This window comes from Triturus cristatus, chromosome 4_1 (assembly GCF_964204655.1).
Source record: "Triturus cristatus chromosome 4_1, aTriCri1.1, whole genome shotgun sequence".
In the NCBI taxonomy this organism is placed as follows: domain Eukaryota; kingdom Metazoa; phylum Chordata; class Amphibia; order Caudata; family Salamandridae; genus Triturus; species Triturus cristatus.
In genome coordinates this window covers 610864871-610886451 of record NC_140585.1, presented here as the reverse complement: position 1 = coordinate 610886451, position 21581 = coordinate 610864871, and the positions used below count along the sequence as shown (strand labels likewise).

Below are 21581 nucleotides of genomic sequence, written 5' to 3'. Positions count from 1 at the left end.
CTTGCTATGCTAAAATTGACCAAAGGTCTTAAGCATTTGGGTTTTGCAACTTTTAACCTTCAGTGTGAATACTTGCTTTAGGGACAATGTTTTACTTTCCTCTGCAGGTGCTGTGGTATAACCTAAAGAACAAAGAAATGTATATAGTGTGAACAAGCTTGGAGGGAGTGTTTTGGGCAAGTTGATAAGACTAAAGAGTAAAGGGAGGACTACTGCCTGTGCAGAATGAAGAGATGGAGTCCAATATGTGGCTCAAAGAAAAGAGTTACAAGTGTGCCTGCCAAAGACTATCTTTGAAGGTGGACACTAATGAGAACTTTGATTGGGAATTTTGGAAGATTCTTTCTGTGGTTATAACTAGGTAATAACCTCTAGCTTTGTTCAGATTCCTTTCAGACTAGGAGCGGTACAGACCTTAATGCTCCACTTTTGTCGTGAGGCTTTATGCTATACAATATTCCTTCCTTAGATAAAATCTACAGAGGTTCGTCTATGCTTACAGCTTTCTGTTTTATTGGATTCAAGCAGGGTTTCTTAGAGCAATAATTAGTGTAGGTTAGTTAAGGAGAATTAGTATTCCACCATGCATTATAGGCAGGAGGACTGAAGCTTTCAATCTAACCATCAAGCAGTTTTTCTTATACTTTGTACTTTTGCTATGGGATTCCTCATTTCTTTCTTGCTATTGTGGATAAACTTTGTGTGACCATTTGGCTTCCGTTGGTGATTTGCATTTCTATACTATTTTTTTAGACTGATTTATATTACTTTGACTTTGTAATCAATCTATACCTAATCCCCCTTATTGACTTTGAGCTTTACTGTGTGAACAAATGGGCTGCACTGTACTTGTAAATTGAAATGTGGTCCTAACTCCTTTGCTACTCAGGCACACAAGAAAAAACTATCACGGGTGTAAGAAGGGGGGCCAGAACCAGATGCGTAATATCCATCTGATGTAATGTGACCAGAATAAACAGTTCTGTGCACTGTCAAGTGGGTTCCAAGCAATCCTCAGTGCCCTCTCTCCAGCTACTGAAGCAGAACTGCCAATGTCAGTGTATCTGCTTGTCCAGGAACAGTCCCGGGTTCTGTAAGCTCTAGTGCTAGGAAGACATTGGGCCTAATTTAGAGCTGGCCGTTAATGGGATATCTGTCAAAGTTTGAGAGATCTCCATTCATCCCAGCTCTTGGTTCCCCCACTTCATATAGAAGTGTTCCAATTATTTTGAGTGTGACAATAGTGTTTAAGCTGTCTCCACTTCTCGAAATGTCTCTCTTAGTGTACATTCTCCTGTTGACATTTTTGACAGATCTACCCTATTTGGAGTAGGTCTTTCAATGCCATGTAAGTCAGGGTGGTGTGGGACAGGATAAAATTAAAACACACACACAGGAAGAAAATTGAAGTGTGCCGGAGACGTTGATATTTCATCTTTGCAAAACAAGCATTCACTTTGAGGGTTTGTCTTTTAGAAGACAATAAAAATTGTGACTAGTCTGTCCTGCTGCCATGACTCAGCAGACTAACCAGCATTGCAATTGTTGAAACTACTCCTGTCACGTAATGTAGGACTTTTGGCAAATTAAACCCATTAACCCGGCAACTAATACAAGATTTCATGGGTGGGCTGTGGGTCTCCCTCCACCTTTTTGATTGGCGGCAAGCCCACCAAGGTCTGAGCAAGGTTCATAATGAGGGAATGCAACAGATCACAATGTAGGTATCTACCATAGGTATCCCTATATCTTCATCTTCTAAACTATGTGATCATTTTCTGGGTGAGACAGGAGTCCAAACGCTATACCAAAGATTGCCCAAAACGCCCCATATCAATGAAGAATCAAATAGCGCAGAGGACAGAGTTGGGTGAATGCTATTGAACCTATTCAGAAATAGCACATTTTCTCCAAATGTCATATTTTATTAAATGCAATATCAGCTTCATAATTTCTGCACTTAACCCCACAGGTGTCCTCAAATGTATATTCTGCATGTCATGTACAGTACTGGTCGTAGTTTCACAAATGCCCTGTTGAACATTGTTAAATGATTTTCAGTATAATGATGTGAAATGATCTCCACAGTCTCTAAGCGCGTAATTAGGCAAGCCCATATCATTTTAATGAACATCATCACAGTATTGTTCAGCTGTGATAAGTCAATTGAACACTGCATGCATGTACCATGCTTGTATTGAAGGATGATTCATTTTTATTTTCTTAAAGCAAGCAAGCAAAGAGTGGGTCATATAGGTGCTCTATGTGAATGCAAATGTAATGAATGCCATCATTTTTGTTGTCGTCCTCCTCCTATTTTTTCCTGTCTTATTTTGCAGGCTTTAGACCTAAAGGCCCTTTACCACTGCTAAACAATAGTAAAGAACATATACTTTGCCCATAAAGTGGGTCTGTGCATTGAACTACTAATGTACTTATTTAACTTCTCTACAAGTTCATTGTAGGTAGACCTATGGCATAGAAGGTTAAACATCATATGTTGGCTGCTGTGTTTATTTACAACACTCACTTGCATCACAAAAAACTATATCTGCCAGATGTACCTCTGAGCTCTGGCTGGGCTGAAGTTTAAAGGCACTGCAGTAACTCATGGCAAGTAAAAGGGACTTAGTCGTGTAGATAAAACATATATCTATATATATATATTCACTGAAAAACCATATGTTTCAGCGACGTTATAGTTAGTTGGACATTTGACTCATATAAAACCAGAGAAATTTGCCTGTTATAGTTAGTTGAGCTAACTATAACTCGAGCCCCCGCAATGCACTGCTGATGACGTCACATATTACATCACTCATGACATAGTCAGTGACATCACTGATGACATCACTGATGACATCACTAATGACATCACTGATGACATCATCCAGTGAATGTGTGTTTCTGTACAGTTTAAATATGTTTTATAAATATATATATGCCAAGGTGTATTAAAGAATGAATGAGTGTATAAGACTCAGCATGGATGATTAAGTAGGTGTGTCACTAACTGTATAAGTGACTAATTTATTGTGTCTTGCTTAATGCATGTGTTAGTGACTGATATAGACATTCACACAGTTTAGGTTGTTAGTTGAGGTGTAAGCAGTTCCATGGTTTGGTTAGCAACTAAATGAGGATCTATATGAGCTATTCATTGCTTGTCTGAGTACCTGTATGAGTATCTGAGTGTCTGCGTGGGTGAGTGGGGGTGGGTGTGACTCTCTGCATAGATGTGTGAGTGGCTAATTCACTAGGTATATGTGTTCAAGTCTCGATCTGTGAAGGTCTGTATGGCTGAGTGAGTGTGTGTATGACTGTCTCAGTGAGTGAATGGATGCCTCAGTGGTACATGTGAGTAACTCCATATGTGAAAGGCAGTATATATGAGTGTTGGACTATATAAATGACTATATGTGAGAATGAGTGAATGTGAGAGTGCCTGTATGGATCAGTGGGTCCTTGTATTAGTTATTGTATTTGAGTGTAAGTATGTGTTAGTATATGTTTAAATAAGTGACATGGTATGTGTATAACTGTACAGGTGAGTAAATGAAAGTGTTATTGATTCTTTCCATTACTGACTAGGTGTGTGATAACTCTAAGAATGAGAGGCAGTGTCTGAGTTTCTGTATAGATATGTGACTGGATATGATAATGCTGTATTGATGGATGACTGTATGTATGAGTGAGTGACAAGGGCGTTCCTCAGGCCTTGCTGCTCTAGGACCTGTTGGCTACGTTCTACACGGTTGACCATAAAATTGTGATGGACCGTGTCAAACAGGCCAGCATACGGGGTTCCGCCTACAGCTGGATTAAGTCCTTTCTTGAAGGCCGAACCCAAGCAGTACGATCTGCCCCTTTTACTGCCCCTAAGATTACCACCACGTGCGCGGTCCCACAGGGCTCGTCTTTATCTCCACACTTGTTTAATCTCGACCTCCTGCCCCTGATTCACTCCTTAAAAGAGAGGAAGGTAACTACCTTCAACTATGCTGATGATCTTCAGCTTGTCTTCACCTTAGACAACTCTCCAGACTCTGTCCATGAATTCCAAGCCACTATGCTCCACATCCAGCGCTGGATGGACCTTAACCATCTTAAACTTAACCCGGGCAAGACCGAATTAGCCTTGCCAGGGAAGAGCGGGATTTCCTGGGGTCATCAGCTGCAGGATTGTAAGGCATGCCACACTTTTCAATTTGCGGTCAGCCCATCTCCAGCTACTGACTACCTCATCAGCAGTGCATTGCGGGGGCACGAGTTATAGTTAGCTCAACTAACTATAACAGACGAATTTCTCTGGTTTTATATGAGTCAAATGTCCAACTAACTATATGTCCCTGAAACATATGGTTTTTTCAGTGAATTTATAAGGTTTTTTAAATGCTAATTCCTAACTATAACGTCCCTGAAACCTATGGTTTTTTCAGTGAATTTCTAAGGTTTTTTTAAATGCTAATTCCTAACTATAACGTCCCTGAAACCTATGGTTTTTTCAGTGAATTTCAAAGGTTTTTTAAATGCTAATTTCTATTTATAACGTTCGTTAAACTTATTTTTTCTTCTGTGTATTTTAATTATCATCCCATTCTCAACTTGGTGAAAACTGCAAATCTCACCACTCTTCCATCAATACCTTACACCAACAAAATCGCCACAAACAAGAGCCACATCTAACGCTAATGAAATGCACAGTAGGCGTTGTCGTGCAAAAAAACCACAAAAACACCACTTCCCAATATTTTCAACAAACAGCCAAATCTGCATTGCGATCCAAAAAGCAGGCGATAAACTGAGTTAGCAGTAACAAATTAACATCAACCTTTAACTGCTGTAAGGAGGTTGAGTATCTATTCTGTTATTTTGACCCAACTCACAGCCAGATCTAAAGACTAACACGTGATACAGCTACTGATCATGCAGCTCCGACACCCAACAACACCACAACACCCAGCCCCACCACCACCAGAACCTCCCCCCCGGACAACCCCCCCCTACTACCACTGAGGCAGCAAAAAACAGAACGGACCTTCCCAAAACGCCATGCCCCTCAGCCACACAATAGCCATGTTGGGAGATGAGCAACCAACTATATATGAAGGAGGCAAGTCACCCATCACTGATAAAGCACACAATGCCAAGTGTAACGCTCATGTGCTGCACAAACCTCACTATGCAAAGCACAAACCTCTCCATGGGGAGATATACTATTGATACTTGTACTGTAGTGCACAGTGGATGCAACCTTGTTACCTCAGGCAGTGGGGAAGATCTCGGTCATGTAGCTGTGTTGTCCCCCCTGGAAGCGGAAGGGGAGTGGGCTGCTCCAACGTACGCCACTCCAGCGTAGGAGTATGAATGATTAGACCAGGCCCTAGGCATGGTTCACTTGTGGGAAGACCAACGAGTCTGTCAGAACGGCAGCCCTCATCCTGGCACGTGGCAGCCACCATAACCGTGGGCCTCCTCGACACAGTGCACCTGCGAACCCAGCGGCACAACACCGCAGACTTATGTCTGTACCGACTACTGCCTTTGATCTACACTACGGACAGCACAGCTCACAATTTAGATGTAGGGGCGATTGCAGATATCGCAGTCCAGTTCGCAAGACACGTTGCTCCCAGTGCGGCCCACCCAGAACATGCATCAGGTGCTACTAACTCACTGCACCATAAGTCATCGCCACATGGCCTTATCAACACAGAATTCTTTCGACAAAACACATTGCACCCAGAATGGCCCGCCGGGACCACATCTCATTGCAGGGTGCGCACACGCTGAGTACTCCAGGTGCCACTAACTGTGCAGCTCAACTCAAAGCCACGTGCCTGTGTGCCCATCCTGACCGCTGCCTCCGCCCTACACTGGAGTTACATGCTTCACAATTCAACATTAGTAGCAACGCAAATTGTGTAAGAGACTATAATGGGTTAAGAAGACCAACTGTTCCCAATCTGTGCAGCTCAAGTCAATGCCACCTGCCTGTGGGCCTTTGCTGACCGCTGCCTCCGGCCTACACTGTGGAAGATCGGTGACATATGGTGCTAACTAACCCTGTTCAACAAAAGCCAATCCCACATGTGTAACTGTGTCCTGAGTCCTCAATGTCAGCGACCACAGCACCAGACTCGCTTCGATCACTGAGGGGTATTTCCACATGGAAGACCAGCGACACGTGGTGCCACTGAACCGGTACTACGAAAGGTTTGTTTGGGTCACCAACGTATGCACGTGGCTGTCGACCCTACCTCACCGCTTCCTCTGCCCTACAATGTGGGCGACCAGCGACAAATGGTACCTCTAACCATCTTCAACACAAGCCGATCCCACATGTGTAACTGTGTCCTGAATCCTGAATGGCAGTGACCCCAACTTGCCAGCAACCACAGCACCAGACTCCCTTCGATTAGTGTGGCGTATTTTCATATCGAAGTCATCAATGTGGAAAGTATTGCCGACGAAAACATAACGCAAAAGATACATTTTACACAAACTGTCGATTTCCCTTACCACGTCCAGTAATTTCCAAAGGAAGAGTGAACAGTTTTATGTCAGCAATGAGACATACCATCACTCGAAAATCACCCAAAATTACTTATAATTTAAAAAGAACAGAGGCATCGAAGAACAATAATGATTACAATACGGAGATTTTGAAGATGTGAAATGCAAATATGAACATACAATATGATGCACATAACTCAATTGCTGTTTCTCACTATGTCACGTCATATATTACCAACTCTGAGAAGACAGAATTGAAAGAAATGTGGGAAGAAATTTCACAGGAGAAGACACTTAGGAAAGAAATGTACAGCTTCAGTTTGAAGATACTTTCACATCGAGAAATTGGATCCTACCAATGTTCAGATCGATAGACATCTGCAAGTTTATATTCAAAGTTAACAGGAACCATCTGGATAAGTCTATTTTTTCCTGCGGTCAAAATCAAGTTTTAATATAAATGTTATAAAACAAATTTGTGATGATATAGACTTACGTTTCTTTGCTAGTCGAGGACTGTACAAAAAAAAGTTGGATATGTCTAGGTGTTGATCAACAAATGGAAGATAATACTGTTGTGAAGTTTGAAAAAGAAATAACAAAGTTTAAAGTAGTTTCTAGTGAAAATCCCAACTATGTTTATATTTATTGCCGACGTACTCATTATAAAATTCAAACTGGGAATGTAGATGTACTACCACTAACCCTGTTCAACACAACTCGATCCCACATGTGTAACTGTGTCCTGAGTTCTGAATGGCAGTCACCCCAAGTCCCTGGCAGCGACCACAGCACCACACTCCCTTCGATCACTGAGGCATATTTCGATATGCAAAGCCAGCGACACTTAGTCCCACTAACCCTCTTTAACACAAGCCGATCCCACATGTGTAACTGTGTCCTGAATGGCAGTGACCCCAAGTCCGTGGCAGAAACCACAGCAGCATACTCTCTTTGATCAGTTAGACATATTTCCCTATGCAACGGTGGCGACACGAGGTGCCAATAACTCTGTTCAACACTAGCCGATCCCACATGTGTAACTGTGTCCTGAGTCCTGAATAGCAGTCACCCCAACTCCGTACCACCACACTCCTTTTCATCAGTCAGGGGTATTTCCATATGCAACCACAGACTCCAGTAGGCAAGTAAGTATCACAGTCCTACACCCTACATATTATCCTTTTAGTATTCTTGCTTCAAGAACTTTTTTTTAGATCAGTTATAGCTTTACTACAATGACCAAATTAATCTTCAAATGAAAACTAAAATGAAATAGCAGTCTACACTGCAGGCAGTACAGCTCGCAATTCCATTATTAAATGCTAATTTCTAACAACAAGATTGTACTCAGAAAATACAACACTTTGTCACTGTATTCTATACTTATTTCATCTTTTCATCATATGCCTACACTACACTCACTAGGGCTCCCAATGCAAATTATTTCTTCACTCATTAACTACAGAGTCACTAGGCAAGTAACTGTTACAGACCTCAAATCTACATAATATCCTTTTAGTATCCTTTCTTCTTGAACATTTTTTATATCAGTTATACCTTTAGTACAATCACCAAATTCATTTTCAAGTACAATCGAACACTCAGCAGTATACACTGCGGGCAGCAGACCTTGCAATTTGAATTTTGGACACGTGGTGCCAACTAACACTGTCCAACACAAGCCGATCCCACATGTGTAACTGTGTCCTGAGTCCTGAATGGCAGTGACCCCAAGTCCATGGCAGCCACCACAGCAGCAAACTCTCTTTGATCAGTTAGACATATTTCCATATGCAGTGACCCAAAACTTCATGACAGCGACCACACCACCACACTCCCTTCGATTAGTGAGGAATATTTTCATATTGAAGGCTGGCGACAAGTGGTGCCACTGAACCTGCATTACGCAGGCCGGTGACGCCATCAAAGTATGCACGTGGCTGTGGGCCCTTGCTCACCACTACCTCTGGCCTACACTACAATCAGCAGGCCACACAATTCAGATAGAGTCGTGATTCCACATGACGCAGTCCTATAGCCAAGACACATTGCTCGCAGTGCGGCCCGTTCACACCAAGCATCATCACAGGCTCATACACTCTCAATACTTCTAGTGCTACTAACCCTCTTTAACAGAAGCCGATCCCACATGTGTAACTGTGTCCTGAGTCCTGAATGGCAGTGAGCCCAAGTCCGAGGCAGCAACCACATAACATACTCCCTTCGATTTGTGAGGCATATTTTGATATGCAAGGCTGGCGACACCTAGTCCCACTAACCCTCTTTAACACAAGCCGATCCCACGTGTGTAACTGTGTCCTGAGTCCTGAATGGCAGTCACCCCAAGTCCGTGGCAGTGACTACAGCACCAGACTCCCTCTGATCAGTGAGGCATATTTCCATATGCAAGGCCAACCGCACGTCGTGCCACTAACCCTCTTTAACACAAACCAATCCCACATGTGTACCTGTGTCCTGAATCCTGAATGGCAGTCACCCCAACTTCGTGCCAGCGACCACAGCACCAGACTCCCTTCAGTCTTATTTGTTGTTCTTTTCTTTAAATACATTTTTTTATATGTAAACCTATACATGTCTAAGACTCTTCTTTGTCCAACCGCACAGGGACACTTACGGGCCCAAGAAGGTTGTTGGGGGTATGATGGTAATGTGGGAAAAGGGTGTGTTACCTGCTGATGTGGGGAGAGGCAGCGTCAAAGGGGTATCTATCACAGAAAGATCTCCGATATGTTTTCACAAATACCTCGTACAAATGCCAGCTGACGGACTAAATCACACAATGATTTTTCAATACTTATGTAGTGTGAGTTATGAACAGTTCGCACCCAGGCTCGCAGAGGGACAACTGTGGCCCGTCCACTCCACTCACAGACGCAGTACTACGAGCTGTCGTAGCTATCCCTGCCCTGTTCCGTCGTACGCCACGCCACACCACGCCACTCCGATTACGTTCCGACTATGGCCCCACATAGCTACCTGTCGCAGGCGTACTCGCTGTTGGTGTGCAGATCAGTGGTCTAGTTCTCCACATCTCCCGCCCACTCCCTCAGGGCAGGTTTGCACACACACCACACCCGTCTGGCGCATGCGCCACAGGCCATGTGACCACGCAAATATAATAGATCGTCAGCGTCACATCCTTTATTGCCAGTGCTGACTAGATGCCGGACGCTCCACGTGTCTCAACCATAAAATAAAGAGTCTTTCAAAACTTCCGCAGAAGGTTACTCGCACCCTAATCTGTAAAGCCCTCAGGGGCCTACCACCCCTTGGCGCGGACTTCAGATGCACAGGTTTAGTGCCACCCGAAGCTCATATGGCCATCAGGGGCCTACCACCACGTGGCACAAACTTAACTTCCACAGGCTTAGCGGCCCAAATGCTGATGTGGTCTCTGCCGTTCATGACTCAGCGACATCTGTGAGATCTGCTGGGCCGTGGAGAAGATGATGTGGTCTCTTCCATTCAGGACTCAGCGACATATCTGGGATGCGCGGAGTGCCCACTGCTGCACACTCCGGGAGCACCAGGTAATTATTTGCTCATGGATACGCAGGGGCGGCAGTCGCAGAGTCTGTGTCTGTCTGTCTGTCTGTCTCTCTCTCTCTCTCTCTCTCTCCCCTCCCCCTCCCCCCCACCTCTCCCCCTTCTTCTTTCCCTCCCCCTCTCTCTCTCTCTCTCCCCCTTCTTTTCCCTCTATCTCTCTAACTCTCTCTTCCTTTGCCCTTTCTCACTCCCTTTCTTTCCTTCCCTCTCTTTTTCTCTCTGGCTTTTTTTCCTTCTCTTTTTCTCTATGTCTCTCTCCTTTGATATGCGCATTACACACATCCTTATTTTGTGCTTTATTTTCTAAGCTCTGTCATCCACATCCATGGTCCCCACAGCAGTGTTCCACCTTGTTATTTTGTATTTCTTTTTATACATTTTGTTTATTACTTTATCGTTGATATATCTTAATAAAAAAATAAAGTTTGAAAAAAATAATAATAAAGTTTCTGGTTGTTTTCTTAACTGCTGTGTAACTCTCTTGTTCTTATTACTGTTATTTGCTGAAGTCCACCATGGTCTTAAATTTCGTAGGACTTATCGCGGGAATACTGGTGAAGTCTGTAGTTTCCACCAACTTCTGAATAGTGTGTTAGATTTATGTCAACTTTACCTCCATTAAAGTGCTGATAATGAAATGCAGACTAACCGTTCCCGTGCAAAAAGACACGAGGTGCATGCAGTGGCTGCCCTCACAGTGTACACACAAAATCATTTACGAAACCTCATTGTATTTATATTGATTGGGAATCGGGCCTCAGGTGCTGGATCTTAACGAGATACACTGCCCAGTTTGTATATTGTCCTGCACACGCAAATAATCACATCACAACTTTCACACCAACTGCAATGCGAAACAAATTCCGACGATAAGCCACGTTAGCACCAGGGATTTTACACCTGCTTTCTGATGGTGTTAAGGAGGACGACTACCTGCACCATGAAAGAGGACACAGCCAAGAGCCACACCAGAACACCCACAGGTGCCATAGAATAAATGAGCATGATACAGGGAATCCATGAGGGCCACTCCGAGACCGCCAACGCCCCCCAAACCCGCATCTGAGCAAGTGTGTCCCTCTGGTCATTGTGTTAGCATGATAGGCACCAGCCCTGCAACATCACAGTGTGCCATCACCTCAGCGTTGGCAGTGAGCCTGGACATGTAGCTACGCACACATCCTCCTGCATGCACAACTGGCGTGTGCTGGTCCGGAGTACACAGGTCAGCGCAGGGGTGTGCCTATCCGACAACGGGAATGGGGTGTCTCGGACATCTCCATGTACAGGAAGTGCGGTAAGTGTGTTTCTGTGTTCTGGTGTGGCCTGCCACAAGGGCCGCAGCAGTCGATGTTGTAAAGTGGCATGCACCACCTCCAAACGGCACTGTGATGGTGTAGTTGGAATGCAGCAGCACATGCGCAAATAGGCATTACAATGGTGTGCCGTACGAGTGCACGAGATACAACACCGCACCGTACAAAAGTGTGGCAGCTCGTGGGAGGGAGGAGCAGCTGTTTGCAACGTAACAGACAGTGAACTCTCCCACGTGTCACCTGCTGGGCATCTCATCTATGATGACCACGGTCGCAGACATCCCACAACACCAACGACCTTTGTACACATCCTCTATGAATGCAGCGAGGTTTTCACTTCTAAGCTCGTTCACTGTTGTGATGTTGGCGAGTTGTGTGACTTGAGCTCCTTGTTGGTGTATTTCATTTTGGCCAGTTTGTCTGTAATTGTGCTATACTTAATTGTGCCTGTCTGCCTTTCTGCCCATCTCCCCCCGTCCCCCCACTCCCTGCTTCTTCCTCTTCCTGGTGCTGTTGTGTCTATAATTTTGTTGCTCCACACATAAATGCTCCCAACCGTCTGACTGTAAAGACTGTGTCCCCATCACAGGAGTGGAGACAGTCCATGCGACTCTAGGATGCTTTGCTCACGTTTGACGCTTGTTTATCGGTGGTCTTTGGGCTGACAGGCCAGCCTAACAGAGCTGCATTAACTGAGGTTTTGTAAGGATTCACATTCGAACCTAACGAGAGAGGACACTGTCTGAAATCACACATCTATTTGTTTCGTTATAGGGCCAGACAATAATTTCTTGCCTTTTAAGGGAAGACTCTTGCCCATCATAATAAGTTCTAGTTTCATGCCAGCGGCATCAGACCTTCATACAAAAAGAAGCAGTAAATGTGTCATCACCAGAAGTTCGAAAGTATGCTTTAACTTAGCCTCCGGTTGTTTCCGCAGGACACATGAAACAGAACTGTTGTCACTGGGTCAATGTATAAACACAATTGGGCCTGAAAGCAGCTGCCTAGGTCCCCAAGTTCAAGAAAGATGCATATTCAAGTTAATATCGCCTTCAAAATGACTTCGATTCTCATAACAAAAATACTAATTACTAATTTTTTTTTAAATTAACTTGAAACAGAGAAAACTCATCAAAAGAGCTACTTATAAATGCAGTTTCTAATTATGAGGTATGTGTGCAACCTAACTCTGGGCCCACACACAACAATCGCCTAGGAAGCAAAACAAAGCAATGTACATATGTGAAGCACACAAGTTCAAACACCTTCAGCGAATTGTATGTGGCACAAAGGGCCATAGGCTCTCATTACGAGTGGACTTTTAATTTCAATAGGGTCAGTAAGCGTATGGCCTCAGGTACACCACACACCGGTGTGCTTTCTTCCACAAATTTCGGTTGTTGAAATCCGCCTAGAACTCCAGGCGAAAGCCCAGGACAAAATAAGGAATTAGGATTACTGCTGTTAATGGGCAGAATTTTCTCCACTGAAGGTACCCCAGTGATCCCTATCTCCAGGAGTGGGGAAATAGAAACTCCCAAATGAGGGCTGTAGTGTTTGAATTCGAGTGTTTTTCAATGCTGCAACATTAAAAAACAAACATTTTGGATTGCGAGTGATACAAATCTAACTCTAATTAGGAAATTACTATTTATTATAGACCATATCACTATGTGATATTCAATCCAGAGTAACATCCCATTACATATTTAGATATATTTATGCCATACTGGTAAGAATGTGCGTGCCTCAAATAATAACGTAGTGCCACAAAGTCTTGTGAAAGTTTTTCTCTTATTACCATTGGGAACCGGGCACAAACAATCGAGCTAGTACCCGAGAGAGTGCCACCAAGGTTATGCCACTGCTGATCGGGGCAAGTTGATTTTTGTGGCTGGGGCACCATTGCACCGTGGCATGCTCATAAAGAACTGTGAAATCAGAGTGCTATACTGGGACATTTACTGATGCATATTTACTATGCTTCTGAAGTGCTGGCATGCAAGCGAGAAAGAACAGCTGCCAGGAAAGTATCAAAGTGAAGGGATTGGCTAGGTTATTGTTTGTAACCATTTGGCATAAACACTTCATGCACGAATAGACAGTGCACTACCAGCTGGTTTCACTGCTCTCCCAGGGAAGGGAGCTGGCTGGGCAAAGGTACTCATGAGTCCAGCCTTCTCTTTCTGCAGCAATGAAATACATGTGATAGTGCATGTTTTCTTAGGGCATGTGTTAAGTAGATGTGCATATCTAAATATGTACACATACTTATATATTTACACACACACAAACTATATGACAGTCTTAATGCTCAAACCATAATCTTCAGAGGGGCCCTCAGCATGCCAATTCGTACATGTCCCTAGGTTAGCTGCCGTCAGGGGGCGAAATGTTAAAAGAAGGCATCATCTGTAAAAGAAAGTACACATGCACACATCAATATTATACTACAGCGCATACTGACAGCAACAGCTCACTATTGGTATCACTTGATTACACTCAAAAGGCTTAGTAGAGCAGGTATCATTCAGTTCTTACCAGCTCTTTCAGAAACTGAAATCATTTGCATGTTTGTATAAATATTACTTTCCTTAAAATGGCACCCACGTACGATTGTTTAGTTCATCATGTGAAGTAGTATATTCCATAAAACAGCTTAAATCGGATTCAATACCAGTTATCGAATAGCTAACCCTAGCTCCTTATAACAGACCCCAAAGACAAAAATTCACCTTTCCATAACCGACAAAAATCATAATTCAGGATTCAAAAAGATAATCCGTCAAATGCCTCATAATCACTAGCTTTCAAGGCAGGGGAGGGCAGGCGGATTATAAACCCTGTTTTAAATCAACTGCCATTAACAACATTATGCCCCTTCCATGGCGTCAGAGTCTCCCTCTCGCACACATGCCAACATTTTAGAGCAGACAAGTGGGAGATTTAAAAAAAAAAATAGTCTGGAGAAAGTACTTTTCTACTGACATATTAGAGCAGAGGCAATCTGCCGAACCCAGGTCTATTGTACTGTCTGGTGACAGACAATCAGCATTTCATTTTTGGAAGTTTAGTAACAGCGCAAACAAAGACAGAGTTACAACCTACGTTTTTGTTTGCCCTATGTAGAACGCAAAAATAAAATGTCAAGGCCTGTCACATGCTCTAATCTCCCCCTCCAAAAATTAAGGACGAAGCGTTAACCTTTGTTGTCAGGGGTAATTCTTGGAGGGGGTTGAATGACGTGCATTATCATTTCATTTTTGGCAGTTTAACAAAACTCCGAATCAAGTTTCTCCATGCAGGAATTGGGAGGTGGGAGACTAGCCTTGAAATCGGCTGTCTTGTGTCTGAACTCGAAGTGTTCTGCAGTGATCATGGCTCCACCTCCTTGGTGGGGCAATGCCCCGGAACCACACTTTGTGCACCCTCTGGCCAGGCGTGGCAAGAGAATTTAAGGGATAAGACCACACTGGTATTTGCAGCCTGTAACTACTATTGTGTAAGTGTCTGTTTCTTGGCACTGCACGCGTGCATGTTCGCTGCCCGACCGGGCCCTGCCTGGCAGCCGCAGGGGCCTGTCACAGGTTCTTGGCATGTATGCTCTCCTCCTCAACCAGCGAAAGATAGAGACTGTGACAGAGAAAAAACACACCCTTCCCCCACCTTCATCACATGGCTCACACTGTCCCTGCTATGAAAAAGAATTGCTAGTCGGAACCACAGAATGAGGGAGGGGGAAGCCTCACATCCCGCCTTTCCCTCTACCTTGCCAAATAAAGTGAAGCAATTAGGAACAGCCGAGGAAGAGGTGGGGACTGCTGAAGCCAGAAGCTCAGTGCAGGACCCTGCAGTGCATGGGGCCCCCACTCAGCTTAAGGCCTGAAAAATCTGTAAAATCCCTGGGTTTCAGGGGCATCAAACCAATGTCTGGGGAGGGACACATCAACTTCACAGGACTCTGCATGGTGATGTGTGTGGCCCCTCAGTAACTGACATGAATGGGCAGCAGGAGCTGTCGAAGAAGAGAGAGAATCTGCTGACAGCTAATGGGAGGTTATTACCCCAAGGTCCGCTGGCCAGCTTTTTAATCGGGATATTCCATCCGTATTGGGCGAAATGATCTAAGAGCTTTTTATCTCGCTGCAGTGGGCTACACCACCCATTCGTGTTCTGCTCTCATGTTGCTGCCCCTCATCGTTGTCTTGGGCCAGTTTGAGTTTGATGAAAGGATCCATCTAGAATGTTTTCACTGGAACTCCGCGAGAGGTTGCACACCGTTTCCAGGTCGGACTGGTACTAGTGAGAGAAACACTCAGGAGGGCCCAAATTAGGCAGAGTTTCTCTTGGGCACAGAAAGAGTCTATCCAGACCTGAAAATAGCACAATTCGCTATGGTACAGTTTTTCATTCTTAAACATTCAAAATATTCCAAACCTGGTATTGACACAGAGCGATAGATGCTCAAGTTTCAGTAGGATGGCCCTCACACAAAGTCAAAAATACTACCCTCCCTAAATGCATCTTTTAGAAGAGATGTTCTACACTTAGGCCTTCATTCATATATCTTTTGCACACCTGACATTATATGTGAACAATGTGACATCTGCAGGTGTAATCGCAGATCCTCATTTACAGAATCAGGAATTGTTGCTTACTACTCTCTGAAATGGATTTCAAACCTGATAACTCGGTTGTATTGCAGATTTACTGCGGCTAAAATGTTGCAGTTGAAGGGGGTACAAGGGTGTGCCAGAACAAGGGGGCAGAGGTGGCCATTAGACAAAATCTGGAGCCCCACAAATCATAAGCTTTTTATTATGCATATAAATCCAAACGATGCCAGATATCGATTTTGTATGCCTACTCGGAGTCACAAAAGGCAAAAGTAAATGTGGAAAAAGTAAGAAAACAACAAAACACTCCCATGTTTAATATAGAAGTATTGAAGTGTTTTCTGCTTCGAAATATATAAAAAACCAAAATGAAGGCTCTTTGCAAGTGCATCTAAAAAATTTATGTATATAGGCATGTTGTCCCCTTACAAAAATATCTGCCGGTTTGGTATCATGGGCATACATGGAAATCAATTGTTTTCGCTGGTTAACATCCACTAGTATGGGGATTTTTAGAATCAGTAAAAAATAATGAAAACTGTTATAAAGTTACTCTTTTTGTGAATTCCATTTTAGGTGTAAGTTCAGGATAAGCATTTGTTTATGTGTGCTTTTCCAGATTGCCTAGTACTTTTTGTGAATCGGTTTCTAAAATATAGCAGAGAAATCATGTATAACTTTTTGAATCAGGATATGCATAGGATTCATGCCCCTTGCCAAAAAATAAGTGTGAGATCTGTACTGCCTCTTGTACTCCATAGGTCAGAAGAGAATAAAACAGATGAACTTACAGATAGCAATGTGGACTGACATCAACAGTGTAGACGTGATCGTCACATTTTATTTCATCACATAAACTAGTTGGTCTAACAGGAATACCTTCCAAGCAAAGTGCCTGATGACGTTTAATTTCTATAACAATGGGGGGAGGAGCCTAGCGCTTGACAAAGATGGCCGTGTGAGCTTAGAGCTCCCGAGACCCTCGCGCCCTCCGTCGACTATCCTGTCTCTAATCCTGATGGTATGCATGGCACCGTGTTGCTGAGTTGTCAGGGAGGCGATTGATGCAATCCGCGGTCGGATCGCCCATCGGGAACCGGACTTACGACTGGCGAACGATTGCGGCCTAACTCCCGGAGATGCCAGGGGCTAGAGTTGGCAGGATGCCCGACTCCTAGTTGATCAACAACGGCCTGGTGAGGTGTGAACTGTCGGACGGAGGCCCTTGCTCTTTCACTTTCGATTTCGTTCCCTTTGTCTGCCCGGACACTGTAGAGCTCTGGGTGGCTTTATAACCCCAAGGACGCTCGGCGGGCTACTCTGGCAGCACAAGGCGGACCTGCTCACTCCTTATTCCTCTCTCTGAGAGGGAACGGTCTTCACTGCATTGGACTGCCTGGAGTCCATTATGTCGGGCAAGGCAGAAGGGGATCGGCTGAAGACTAAGTCCACCAGGCGGGGAACGTATTCCCAAGTCAACAGTATGGACCGCTACGCCCTCCTGAAAACATCGCCGAGTGGACCGAGCCAGGCGCCGGATGCCCAGAAGGAGGACTCGCCTGGGACACCGGAGCTATCCCTGCAGGACGTCATGGGCGCGCTTGATGGGATGCAGACCTCGATGGGGAGGCAATTCGAGGCCCTGGCGCATAAGGTGGATGCCATCCTGGTGGATGTCAATTTGATCCGCTCGGACCTGGGCAAGACAAACGAACGCGTTAAGAACCTGGACCACAAGACCACGGGCCTCACTGATGATGTCGCGGATTTGCAGAACGAGGTCCGGAAGCTGAGGGCCGAGAGTGACCTCGCTGCCCGCCGGCTGGAGGACTTCGAGAGCCGGTCCAGGCGCAACAACGTGCGCGTCATCGGGGTCCCGGAGTCCTCGGATGAGGCTTCGGCGGACCTGCTTGTGGAAGATTTGGTCCTCAATCATCTGAAGCCTAAGGGCCTTGGAAAGTTTTTTGCGGTGGAAAGGGCCCATAGGGTGCCGGGCGGGCGGCCCAAGGCGGGTGCCCCGCCGCGGCCGATTGTCGCCCGGCTCTTTCATTTTCGAGATCGGGACGCTATCCTGCAAGCTTCGAGGGTGACGGGCCCAGTCCCCTTCCAGAATGCGTCGGTGAATTTTTATCCGGACTTCACCCAGCAGGTGCAGAGACAGAGACAGAGCTTCCTGGGGGTGAAGCGGAGACTTCGGGAACTGGACCTGAAGTATGCCATGCTTTTCCCCGCCAGACTACGGGTGGTGCATGAAGATCGGACATTCTTTTTTGACTCTCCTGTTATGGCCGATGGGGCGGTGGGAAGGAAGGACTTTGGTTTTGGTTTCGGTTTATGTCCCGCCGGCCCTGCAGGCCTCCACATTTGCTGAACTGGGCAGGGCTTTGCTGACTCTCCCGGGGGGAATGCTGGTAGTGGGAGGGGATTTCAACGCTGTGGGTTCCGGACTGTTGGATAGATACCCGCCCAGGGACACAGGGGGGGCTCAGAAATGGCTTCCAGACGTCCTGGATACGTTTGGTCTGATAGACTGCTGGAGGCTCCGGCACCCCACACAGAGTCAATACACGTTTCACTCCGGGGCGCATGGTAGCCTCTCCAGGATTGACTACCTGCTCACTCTGGCCGCACATGCCTCGTTGATATCCGAGGCGAGGCACATGGCACGCGGTATCTCTGATCACTCGCCAGTGTGGATCCGGCTGGATCTAGGTCGGGAGGGAGGAGGGAGGGTGGCCCCCATCAACCCATGGTATTTCCGAGACCCCAAGATGCGCAGCGCCCTGGTAAAGAAGGTAGATAATTACTTTAAGGACAATCTGGGAACCGTGGACTCAGCGGTGTCGCTGTGGGAAGCTTTTAAGACCGTGCTTCGGGGGGAAGCCCTCTCCCTGGTGGTGGCTGCCAAGAATCGGAGGGATGGCGAGGTGCGGCAAGTGGAGGAGGAGATTGCGGCCCTTGAGGGGGATATGGAGGAGGAGGTTACAGAGTCCTCATTACATGAGCTTTGCCTGAAGCAGGCGGAGTATAGGGACCTGGTGACGAACGCCGCTAAGACCCTCAGCAGGGAACAACAGGGCCGCCTGTATGATGTTGGGGATAAGGCAGGGAAACTTCTGGCATGGTTGGACAGGAAAGAACGGGTCAATAGAGTGGTGCCAGAGTTGATTGGAGAGGGGGGAGAGGCGATTGTGGAACCTGAGGGGATTGTGAAGTGTTTCGCGGAGTATTTTCATAGGGTTTATTCCTCTGTGTCGGACAGGCCGCCCGAGGACTCGTCTGATCTCCTCCGTGATATCGAGTTGCCCTGCCTCTCTGACATAGATAGGGACGATTTGGATGGTGACATCACGGTTGACGAGGTGGCGGGGGCGATTCGCGCGTTGAACTCGGGTAAGGCCTCTGGACCGAATGGACTGCCGATCGACCTGTACAAACTGTTCCCGGATAGGGTCGCCCCTCACCTGCGCGCCATGTTTTTGGAGGCGCGGGGGGATGGGATCCTTCCGTTGGACCAGCGGCTGGCGTCGATCGTGGTCATACATAAAGAGGGTAAACCCCGAGATAGATGCACCTCCTATCGGCCCATTTCACTCCTCAACGCTGAGCCGAAAATTCTGGCCAAACTACTGGCTACCCGTTTGATCAGGGTACTTGGCGATTTGGTCCACCCGGATCAATCTGGCTTTATCCCGCACCGAAACACAGCATTGAACCTTAGGCGTCTTCATGGCGTCATCACCAGGGCGGGCACGCTGCGTGAACCGGCTGTTGTGGCATCTCTTGATGCCACGATGGCCTTCGACACGGTGGAGTGGGCATATTTGTGGGCTGTGCTGGCCAAGTTTGGTTTCGGTCGCGGTTTTGTGAGTTGGGTTCGGTTGCTGTACGAGGGGCCACTAGCGAATGTTGTGGTGAATGGTCGGGCATCTACTCCGTTTCAGCTTGGTAGGGGTACTCGGCAGGGCTGCCCCCTGTCGCCTCTGTTGTTCGCCCTCGCCCTTGAACCGTTGGCTGCGTGGATACGTTGGCACCCGGATATACGGGGCCTTCGGTGGTCGCCTGATCACGAGGACCGTATTTCGCTTTATGCCGATGATATCCTACTGTATCTTGCCTCACCTAAGAAGTCACTTATAGTGGTCTGTGACGTACTCGCATCGTTCGGCAGGAATTCGGGGCTTGTGATTAATTGGGGCAAATCGTACTTGTACGTTCTTAGTGGCGAGGTCCCACCGATCCCTAGAACATGTTCGATACAGGTTGCCCAGCAGGGTTTTGTGTATTTGGGGATTTATATATCCATGGATCCTGCTGTGCGCTATGAGAGGAATCTGCTCCCCCCCTTGGCACGCTTGAGGCGAGATGTGGAAGGTTGGCGGAGGCTGCCGCTCTCCCTCGTTGGGCGTGCGGCCCTGTTCAAAATGATGTCTCTTCCCCGCTTCCTCTATGCCCTCCAGAACACCTTGGACTGGGTACCGGCCAAATACTTTCGGGAGGTCGAAGGCCTCCAAAGGACGTTGCTGTGGGATGGGCGGCCGCGAATAGCTATTTCAAAGTTGACGCTCCCATGGTACGATGGGGGCATTGCGCTCCCAGACATCCGACGGTACTATTGGGCCACGCAGCTGAGCGCGATCAACCATGGGTTTTATGGCCCTGCCCTCAGCCCTGGGTATGCCATGGATAGGTGGCTGCTGCGCGGCGGCAACTACTACAGGGCGTTGTATTCGCGGTCCTTAGACTCGTCCCTCACGGGGCCCACAGGTGTGGCGGTGCGCGTATGGAAGATGGCGACTGACTCGTTGGGATGGAAGGATAGGCTAACCCTCGCTACCCCATTGTTTGAATCGGAAAGATTGGGAAGACTCTGGCACACGAAGGGCTTTGATAAGTGGGATTTGATAGGTATATCCAAGGTGGGAGATGTGCTGCATAAGGGGAGGGTGAAGTCCTTCGAGGAGTTGCAGACTGAGTTTGAGCTAGGGCCCTCAGAGTATTTCAGGTATATCCAGCTGCGTCACGCCCTCCGATCAGTCCTCGTGGAGGGTGAGAAGGTGCCGGAGTCCTCTCCCCTTGAGGACCGAGTCCTTGATGGTCATATGCCCGATAGCACGATCTCGCTCATATATAAGAAGTTGATAAACGTCCGGGCAGACTTGCTATTGGGGCTGAGAGAACAGTGGACCAGGGATGGCCTTGAGTTGGATAATGAGGACTGGCAGTCAGCGGTTTCTTCGCCTAAGGAGGTTGCGATCCCGTCGCGTCTGAGGCTGGTGCAGATTAAAATACTGCACCGGGTGTATGTGACGGGGCCAAGGCTGGTCCGCATGGGATTCTCGGAGGACGGCCTGTGCAGAAGGGGATGTGGTATGGTGGGTACTTTCCTGCACATCATTTGGGAATGTGGTGTCATTGTGGAGTTCTGGAGGAGAGTCCATGCAGTTATGGGGGAGGTGACGGGCCTTGTGGTACAGCCGGAGGCGCGGTGCTGCCTCCTGAACGTCTGGGGGCCCACTGACCTCGATGAGGCGCAGACCCAATGGGTGACTCTGGGTAA

At 46.6% G+C, this 21581-nt stretch overlaps 1 protein-coding gene across 3 annotated transcripts in view; it reads right to left on the bottom strand.

Moving 5' to 3' along the window:
• Positions 1 to 21581, bottom strand: part of PPFIA2 (PPFI scaffold protein A2) — a 1995062-nt gene that overhangs the window by 1032727 nt on the left and 940754 nt on the right. The gene's annotated exons all lie outside the window — the stretch shown is intronic.